General features: G+C 51.7%; 2 non-coding genes across 2 annotated transcripts; both read left to right on the forward strand.

Moving 5' to 3' along the window:
- The first annotated feature begins 2862 nt into the window (after positions 1-2862).
- On the forward strand, positions 2863-2934 carry trnag-ucc (transfer RNA glycine (anticodon UCC)). The gene has a single exon. It is a non-coding gene; the product is annotated as a tRNA-Gly (tRNA).
- A 4864-nt stretch (positions 2935-7798) lies between these two features.
- Positions 7799-7870, forward strand: trnaw-cca (transfer RNA tryptophan (anticodon CCA)). Its single transcript has one exon. It is a non-coding gene; the product is annotated as a tRNA-Trp (tRNA).
- Positions 7871-8397: the final 527 nt, after the last annotated feature.

Raw genomic sequence — 8397 nt, forward strand, 5'->3', positions numbered from 1 at the left:
CTGATGGGAAACACTTCAACACCATGGGAGTGGGCACGTGAGCAATAGGTCAGAAGGTGAGAGCATTGAGGGAGAACTCACACACTGTATCAGAGAGAGACCTCTCCTGTGGAAATGTGCTCTCTGCTGTGGGACTGTGTTCTCTGCTGTGAAACTGTGCTCTCTGCTGTGGTACTGTGTTCTCTGCCGTGAACTGTGCGCTCTTCTGTGTTACTGTGTTCTCTGCTGTGAAACTGTGCTCTCTGCTGTGGGACTGTGCTCTCTGCTGTGAAACTGTGCTCTCTGCTGTGGTACTGTGTTCTCTCCCGTGAACTGTGCGCTCTACTGAGAAACTGCTCTCTGCTGTGGGACTGTGATCTCTGCCGTGAACTGTGCGCTCTGTTGAGAAACTGCGATCTCTCCAGTGGAAATGTACTCTCTGCTGTGAAACTGCTCTCTGCTGAGGAAACGTGGACCAGATGTGATGCAGCTGAGGATGCTGAGTGATGTAACGTGGACATGGTGAAGTTACTGGCCAGAAATTTCCGAATTCTATTTTTGTTTTTAATGGACCGCTACAATCCACGTGTTTATTCTAGGACACAACAATGAATAAAAATGAATCAGTGCTGAGCAGATTCTAACATCCCACACCTCCAGTTTGTTCTTATTGAGAACCCCGTCCTCGATGGAAGCTTTTGCTCTCCGAATCAGACCACCGCCTCCTGGGAATACAACAGCGATACCTCCAAGATCTGATCTGTAACAGAATCACAGAACAATAGTGTCCCCTTGTGACTGAGGGAACAGGTGCTCCATATCCGCCCTGTCTATACCTATCATAATCTTGTATACCTCGATGAGATCACCCCTCAGTCATCTCTGTTCCTGCGTGAGAGAGAAAACAAGTCTATCCAACCTCTCTTCATATCCTAAATGTTCCATCCCAAGCAACATCCTGCTGAATCACCTCTGCACCCCATCCAGTGCAGTCACATATTTCCTATAATGTGGTGACCAGAATTGCACACGGTACCCCAACATTCTATACAACGCCACCATGACCTCTCTGCTTTTGTAATCCATGCCCCGATTGATAAAGACAAATATCTCAAATGCCTTTTCCACCACCCTATTAACCTGCCCTTCTGCCTTCAGAGATCTCTGGACAAACACTCCAAGGTCCCTTTGTTCCTCAGGACTTCCCAGTGTCAGGCCATTAACATTAATCCTATATTAATAATATAATATTCTTTATTGTCACAAATAGGATTATATTAACACTGCAATGAAGTTACTGCGAAAACCCCCTACCAAATGATCACATCTAATTTTTCAGCGTTAAATTCCATCAGCCACTTTTCTGCCCATTTGACCATCCCGTATGTATCTTCCTATAACTCAAGACACTCAACCGAACTGTGAGCTTGAAACTCAGTGAAAGGATTTCACCCTCCTCTCGGAATCTGATCACCACCTCAATCCCAACATTCAGCTTGGGTGGGCAGACAAGACAACGTCCTTCCCGCAGGCCCCCCAGCACAAACTGGATAATATCCCAAACTCGTATGCTGCTCTTGTCACATTGCTCCACCACCTTGTTCTCTTCACAAAACGCCAGGAATCTCAGACCAATTCTTCAGACCTTTGATTCTCTCTTCAAACAACACCTTGTCCCTGATTAAGTCCATCCTGGGAAGAGGGGCTCGGTATTCCGAGTTTCTCTGCAGGCATCCGGTTGCTGTTGATGGACCAAAAGAGGCCTCACGCCTGAAAGAAAGCCTCTCTCACAGCCCTGCGAGCATGTCTCCATTAGACGGTGTAGTCAATACCTGCAGAGTAGATAACAATGGAGAGAAGTGTGAGCAATTTCAGCGTCACAATTCTCTGGACACAGAGCATTCAAAATATAATATTGTTGAAAATACTGAACTGATCCTCTGGGAGCAGGACTCAAGTCAAAGGGGAAAATCCAGTGGGTTTCTAGTGGAAAGATTTAACAACTGGATGATGGCAGCTAAAATCAGTACTTGCGTTACAATCTCTGTAGATATTCTACTGAATTGAAACCTGCAAAAGGCATATTTTCCGACTAGAAATCCAACACATTTCCCCCTGTTGTGGAGGAAGTTCTCAATCGCACAGGTGGTCAAACGGAATAAGGCTGGGCTGGGATTTGAGTCCAGATTTTTCTTTAGGGAACAGACACTTTACCGGACGAAGCTACAGAGTCTGTGGATGTTCAGCTAATCACAAGGGCTCTGGCTTTGATTGTCGTTGATTCGGCCAAACATTTACAGTCTGACATTAATTGACCGTGAGAATGGGCGGTGAGGGGATTCTGGAACCGCTGCAAGTCCATATGGTGTATGTACACACACTGTGCTGTTAGGGAGGGGTTCCAGGTTTGGATGGTGCCTCGCGGAGGAAAAGTCAATTTCAGGAGTGGGATTCGAGCCCTGACCTCCAGAGGAGACTGCGACCTGCGCTCAGCCATCCTGACGTATTTGAAAGGTTAGGTGCGTTTAGGCCGAAATCTGGTGCTTTTTCCGAGGGTCGGTACCGGTTCCATGGGCCGAATGGCCTCCTTCTGCACTGGAGGTATTCTATGATTACTTAAACAGGGTGAAAATGGCAGCATCAGGACACAGGACGAGTTAAGGTCTCAGGCCAGAGTAAGTGTCCTGTGTAATGACACATAGAATGTACATTTATTGTGGACTGGTGCCATCTCCTGGCTGAACAGGAGCCATGCGACACGGACAAGTTCATTCAGGAGCATTTTAAATTGGAGTGAAATAACTTACGCAAAGTAAGTACTTGATAAGAAACAGTTAATCAAACTGATCTAAAGAACCAAAAGGACACGTCTTTCAACAGTGAGCGATGGTGGTATAGTGGTGAGCATAGCTGCCTTCCAAGCAGTTGACCCGGGTTCGATTCCCGGCCATCGCAATAATAAATTGAGAATTTTTGCGCCTCTTCGTGAGTTTCAAACTGAGGAAGAGAAAGTTTATCACTCAGAATTTAGACGCAAATACAGCGAGAATGAAATAAGTACTTATCGTTTTTTAACGTGGTTTCAATGTGGACAGTGTTCGACTATCCCCCCGCCCCCCCCCCCCCCCGCCCCCCCGAGCCAGCCCTCAAACAAAAGTTAAAAATAACAGCATTTTTACTTCATCTTTGATGCACGATCAATTGCACAAAGACTAAAGTTGTGAACAACTGTGGCTTTATTACAGTCAGATGCGAGGCCTCCTGCTGCAGCTGGCGAAATGGCAGGGCACTGGAGGGCATGCATATTTATCCAGTTCTCACTGGGGGGAGCCAGCCGGCAGGAGCTACCGGCGAACCTGTAGTGCAGGTCCTATCATACATCTCCTATTACAGTGGATCACCACATTCACCCTCTGTTAAAAATGAGTCCGGCGGGGGTGACATGAAAGTATATACAATTAGTGGAATTATGTACAGTGGTAGGGAAAGAAAAGTCCATGTTGATGGTCCGGAGTCCGTCAAAGGTTCAGCCGGTCCGGTGCTTTGGTGCTTCGTTGGGATCGGCGTAACGGTGGCGACGAAGTCGGTGCTGGCGGAGGTGGAGGTGGCGCTGATGGCGGTGGTGGCGGTGCTGATGCTGGCCAGTCATCGGGGAACTCCAGGAGCGTGCAGAAGTCCTCTTCGTCCTCTTGTGCGGAAAAGGTGAGGGGGTCTGGTGGGTCAATATTGGCGGCATGGTGGGAGGTGGGGGGGGGGGGGGTGGGGAGGCGCATTGGTGGTGGGGTGGGGTGTTGGGGTGGAACTTGACGGTGCCAGGTCCCTGAGTGAGACAGTATCTTGGCGGCCGTCGGGAAACAACGTCGGCATATTGAGGGTTGGCGTGAAGCAGGTGAACCCTGTCCACCAAGGGGTCCGCCTTGTGGAGTCACGGGTGCCTACGGAGAAGGACCGGTCCTGGAGCAGCGAGCAAAGTAGGGTGCGACACACCGGATGTGGACTTCCTGGGGAAGGTAAAAACACGTTCATGGGGTGTGTTATTAGTGGTGGTGCACAATAGTGACTGGATGGAGTGCAGAGCGTCAAAGAGGACCTCCTGCCAGCGAGAGGCTGGGAGATTCCTGGACCATAGTGCCAGGGGGACGGCCCTCCAAACTGTCCCATTCTCCCGTTCTACTTGCCCGTTTCCCCGGGGGTTGTAGCTGGTCGTCATACCGGAGGCTATACCCCTGCTGAGCAGGACATGACGCAGCTCATCGCTCATGAATGAGGATCCCCTGTCACTGTTGATTTAGGCAGGGAAACCGAACAGAGCGAAGATGGTGCTGAGGGCCTTGATGACGGTGGCAGACGTCATATCGGGGCATGGGATGGTGAAGGGGAATCTGGAGTACTCATCGACCACACTGAGAATATGGTGTTATGGTCGGTGGAGGGGAGGGGCCCTTTGAAATTCACCCTTAGGCGTTCAAAGGAGTGGGAAGCCTTCACCAGGCGTGCACGGTCTGGCCGGTAGAAGTGCGGCTTGCACTCCGCACAGACCTGGCAGACCCTGGTGACTGTCCTTACTTCCTCGACGGAGTAGGGCAGTTTGCGAGCTTTGACCAGATGGTACAATCGGGTGACCTCCGGGTGACAAAGGCTGTTGTGTAGGGCCTGGAGTTGGTCCACATGTGCGCTGGCACATGTACCTCGGGAGAGGGCGTCTGGAGGCTCGTTGAGTTTACTGGGGTGATACAAGATCTCGTAATTATAGGTGGAGAGCTCGATTCTCCACCGCAAGATTTTATCATTTTTGATCTTGCCCCGCTGTGTGTTATTGAACTTGAAGGCTACCGACCGTTGGTCCGTAAGGAGAGTGAATCTCTTACCAGCCAGGTAATGCCTCCAATGCCGCTTCAAACAGCTTCAACGATAGCTTGAGCCTCCTTCTCGACGGATGAGTGTCAAATTTCAGAGGCATGAAGGGTGCGGGAAAAGAATGCCACGGGTCTGCCTGCCTGGTTTTGGGTGGCGGCCAGGGCGACGTCTGAAGCGTCGCTTTCTACTTGGAAAAGCAGTGACTCATCCACTGCGCGCATCCCGGCCTTGGCGATGTCTGCTCTGATGCGGACGAATGCATGTTGTGTCTCGGCCGCAACGGGGAATTGGATGGACTGAATGAGTGGGCGGGCCTTGTCCGCATAGTTTGGGACCCACTGAGCATAGTAGGAAAAGAACCCCTGGCAGCGTTTGAGGGCCTTGGGGCAGTGGGGGAGGGGAAGATCCATGAGGGGGCGCATGCACTCGGGGTCGGGCCCGAGAAGACCATTTTGGACTACATAGCCAAGAATGGCTAACCGGGTCATGCTGAACACACACTTCTCTTTGTTGTAGGTCAGGTTGAGAAGGGTGGCAGTGCGGAGGAATTTATCGAGGTTGGCATCGTGGTCCTGCTGGTCATGGCCGCAGATGGTGACATTATCTAAGTACGGAAAGGTGGCCCACAAACCGTACTGGTCGACCACTTGGTCCATCTCTTTTTGGAAGACCGAGATCCCATTTGTGACACCGAAAGGGACCCTAAGGAAGTGGTCGAGGCGACTGTCCCCCTCGAGGGCAGTGTATGGCCGGTCTGACCTCCAGATGGTGAGCTGGTGGTAGGCGGATTTCAGGTCAATTGTTGAGAAGACCCGGAATTGCGCAATCTGATTGACCATATCAGATATGCGTGGGAGTGGGTACGCGTCAAGCTGCATGTACCGATTGATGGTCTGGCTGTAGTCCACGACCATCCTGTGTTTCTCCCCAGTTTTAACCACTACCACTGGGGCTCTCCAGGGGCTGTTGCTGGCCTCGATAATACCCTCCTTAAGCAGCCGCTGGACTTCGGACCTGATGAAGGTCTTGTCCTGGGTGCTGTGCCGTCTGCTCTTAGTGGCAACGGGCTTGCAATCTGCAGTTAGATTTGCGAAAAGGGAGGGGGGATAGACCTTGAGGGTCGCGAAGCCGCAAACGCTAAGGGGGGTAAGGGCCCGCCGAATTTGAGGGTGAGGCTCTGGAGGTTGTACTGGAAGTCCAGGCCCAACATGAGTGCAGCGCAGAGATTAGGAAGGACATAGAGTCGGAAGTTACTAAATTCTACGCCCTGGACCATGAGGGTGACTGTATAGAAGCCTCGGATTGGGACGGAGTGGGATCTGGAGGCTAGGGAGATCCTTTGATTGGCCGGCTGGAACGCGAGGGAGCAGCGCCTTACCGTATCTGGGTGAACGAAGCTTTCGGTGATCCCGGAGTCCATCAGGCACGAGGTCGCGTGGCCGTTGATTTTAACCGTCGTCGACATGGTGGCCAGGTTGTGCGGGAAATATTGGTCCAGCATCACCGAAGCGAGCTGCGGGTAACCATCGGATGCTTCGGGTGGCGAGCAGGTGCGGTTCCGATGTCGAGATATCCGGGGACCCTGTGGGGAACAAGATGGCGGCGCCAATGGTGTGCACATTGCGGGGTCGGGACAAGATGGCGGCGCCCATGGTGCGCCTGGCATGGTGGAGAGGGCGATTGTGGGCGCGATCGCAGCGACTGCGCCGGCCTGGCACACAGCCGCGAAGTGGCGCTTTTTACTGCAGGCTTTACAAACTGCAGTGCGGGCCGGGCAGTGTTGGTGGGCGTGCTTCTGCTGACCACAGAAGTAGCAGCGGGGACCTCCGGGGTGCGTGGATCGGCGTGCGGTGCAGGCATATTGCGCAGGCAGGGCCCCCGCTGAGGAGGTCGTCGGCGGGGTCCAGGAGGGGGAAGAAGGGGTGGAAGGGTGGGCAGCACGGCGGGAGAGGTACGATTGTACATTATGGGATGCGACCGTTATGGAGAGCGCCAAGGTTTTCATCTCCGTAAGTTCAAGCATGGCCCCTTCCAGCAATCATTCTTGGATGCGGTCCAACGCAATCCCCATCATGAAGGCATCGCGCATGAGGAGATTCGCGTATTCAGCGGCCATGGCGGCCTGACAGTCACAGTCCCGGACAAGTGGAATTAGGGCCCGCCAGAAGTCTTCGATGGACTCACCAGGTAGCTGCGAGCGGGTGGCAAGTACATGCCTGGCGAAGAGCATGTTTGCGTTCTGTGTGTAGTGTTCTTTGAAGAGTTCCATTGCTTTTGTGTAAGTCATGGCACCTTGGATCAACGGGAACACGCAGGAGCTCAGTCTGGAGTACAGGACGTTTATCTTCTGAGCCTCCGTCGGCACGGAGTCCGCCGCATTGATGTAAGCCTCGAAACATGCTAGCCAATGAGTAAAGTCTTTCCTACCGTCGGGCGAGTGAGGATCCAGCTGCAGGCGATCGGGGTTAATTCGGCTATCCATTCTGTGGGAAATCTGACTGTAATAAGTTGATGCACGATCAATTGCACAAAGACTAAAGTTGTGTACAACTGTGGCTTTATTACAGTCAGATGCGAGGCCTCCTGGTGCAGCTGGCGAAATGGCAGGGCACTGGAGGTCATGCATATTTATACAGTTCTCCCTGGGCGGAGCCAGCAGGCAGGAGCTACCGGCGAACCTGTAGTGCAGGCCCTTCCTTACATCTCCTATTGCAGTGGATCACCACAACCCCCATGAGGGGACCAAACAGAGACACAAGAGATACGTTACAGACCAGGGTTGGATTTGAAGCCACGTGTACAGAGCACAATGGATTATTGTGCATCCCCTTAACCACGTGATACAGCTGCTTTACTTCAGGGCCCTGAAGTATCCCTCAAAAAACCTCCTTGGGTTTCTTTCGCACGGTTGGGTGTAAATAAAACCTAAATGTATGAGGAGAAACTCTCAGTTCTGGGGCTTGGGCTTGTGGCGCAACGGTAGCGCGTCTGACTCCAGATCAGAAGGTTGCGTGTTCAAATCACGTCAAGCTCAGGGGGATTTTCTGCCGCTGGTTCCAGGAATTTCTCTCCGTGAGAATGTTCCCGAAATGACTCCGTTCAAAGCAGCAATGCTGGTAAATGTTTGCGGATATTTCAGATTGACCCGCTCAGTTTGTATTTTTGAGCAGTTTAATCAAACATGCGGAGACTCGGATAGCTCAGTCAGTGGAGCATGTGACTCTACCTCCCAGTTGGCCGCGTCCATATTATTATCTGAGAATATTGAACCAACTGTGCTAACATTGTGCTACCGTGCTGTCCAAACAGTTGGTTCAATCTCACTGCTCGTGGATGACACCAGAACAACTGGGCAGTTCAAAACAAGGATGTCGCTCTTTTTCGGACGGAGATGATGAGATTTCTCCCTCTCAGAGAGTTTTGCGACTTTGGAACTCTGCCTCAGAAGGCCGCGGAAGCGGGACATTGATTATTTTTAAGGCGCAGATGGGGAAATTCTTGTTCAGCAAATAAATCAAAGGTTTATCGGGGTTGCATACAACCATTGCATTCAGCCAGTTA

This window comes from Scyliorhinus torazame, chromosome 24 (assembly GCF_047496885.1).
Source record: "Scyliorhinus torazame isolate Kashiwa2021f chromosome 24, sScyTor2.1, whole genome shotgun sequence".
NCBI lineage: Eukaryota > Metazoa > Chordata > Chondrichthyes > Carcharhiniformes > Scyliorhinidae > Scyliorhinus > Scyliorhinus torazame.